A 1,462-nucleotide genomic window follows, 5' to 3' on the forward strand; every position below is an offset into this window, starting at 1 on the left:
AGAAAGTAAGAAAGAAAGAATGTTGGCCTATACTTAGTTTCTGCCGTACAGTTTTCCAATTTTCACAGCAGTTTTTGTCAAATAATAAGTTTTTGTCCCAAAAGCTTGGATCTTTGGGTTTATCAAATGCAGGATTACTATGGTCATTTACTACAATGTATTGTGTATTTATTCTATTCCACTGATCCACCACTGTATTTCTTAGCCAAACTAATTTCTTAGTTTTGATAATTACCACTTTATAATACAGTTTGAAATCTGGTACAACAGATAACAAATTATTATAAAAATAACTTTTAAAGAAAATCTAAATAAAAAATAAAGTTTGTCCCACAATAAGCATGGATGTGCTTTATACGTTGAGGCAGCAGCTGGCAGCAGCTTCAGCAGCTTCAGCAGCTTTTGCTTCAGCTGCAGGAGTAGATGGTACATCAGGACCACCAACAGGTGGCTCCATGGATCCAGGATACGGAGGTGGTGGCGGCTGCATGTACCCTATGGCCCCATCCATCATGGGAGGTCCTGGATAAAACTCAGGTGGAGGTAGTGCATAGGGATAGTTTGTAGGGTTTGGGTACATTCCATTGGCAGGGGGCATAGGAAAAGCATAGGCTCCATTGGGCATGTAAGAGTACCCATAAGCTCCATTGGGGACTTCACCTCTGGAGGCTTGGGCAGCCACCTGTAGCATCCGCTCTCCAAACTCAATGGCACCCCCTGCTGCAAAGGTCAATCTGTATATAGCTGATCCTTCCCAGCTACCTCCTGCTTCAGCCTTCACTGTTCCTCTGATGTAATTTGCACCAAACACAGGCTGCTTGATCTCATAGTCTTTCGTTAGGTAAAACGGCATCATGAATGACTGCATGGAGTCCTTTCCCTTGGTCAGAAAAATAAGGAGTCAGATAGAGGCTGCCTTTCTTGGTTCCTTTGAAGGCATCTGTCATGTGATCCATGTCACTGAAGGAGAGCTCCACATGATCGTAGGTCATTAGAATGTTCTTGGTGTTGTTGACAAACACTCCACTCTCCGAGTGGTTCCTGTTGATCGCCATGGCCAGGCCACACAGACGCCCTGTTCCAGAGCCCTGAGAGTACTGCGCCTGTGCTCTGGGCCCAGCCCCGTGTGTCATTGTTTGGAATTCCTTTGTGCCTCTTTTACCATTAGGTCAATTCTGTTTTTTTAAGGTGTTATTTTCTTCAGTACTTTTTGTGCCTCTTTTACTAAGCTGTTAATTCTCTTTTCATAATTTTCTTGCATCCCTCTCATTTCTTTCCCCAATTTTCCTTTATTACTCTTATCTCTTTCACTAATTCTTCCAGGAATTCTTATTGAGATTACATCCAATTAACATTTTTCTTTATGGCTTTGCTTGTAGCTGTTTTCACTTGGTGTCTTCTGAGTTTGTCTTTGTCTTTCCTGCGCCATAGCAGCTTTTTGTGGTCTAATTCTTTTTTTTTT

The 1,462-nt window shown here is 42.1% G+C and overlaps 1 pseudogene; it reads right to left on the minus strand.

Annotated features, from left to right (window-relative positions):
* Positions 1-352: 352 nt before the first annotated feature.
* LOC118842650 lies at positions 353-1,055 on the minus strand (annotated as a pseudogene).
* Positions 1,056-1,462: the final 407 nt, after the last annotated feature.

Source organism: Trichosurus vulpecula, chromosome 3 (genome assembly GCF_011100635.1).
Source record: "Trichosurus vulpecula isolate mTriVul1 chromosome 3, mTriVul1.pri, whole genome shotgun sequence".
In the NCBI taxonomy this organism is placed as follows: Eukaryota; Metazoa; Chordata; class Mammalia; order Diprotodontia; family Phalangeridae; genus Trichosurus; species Trichosurus vulpecula.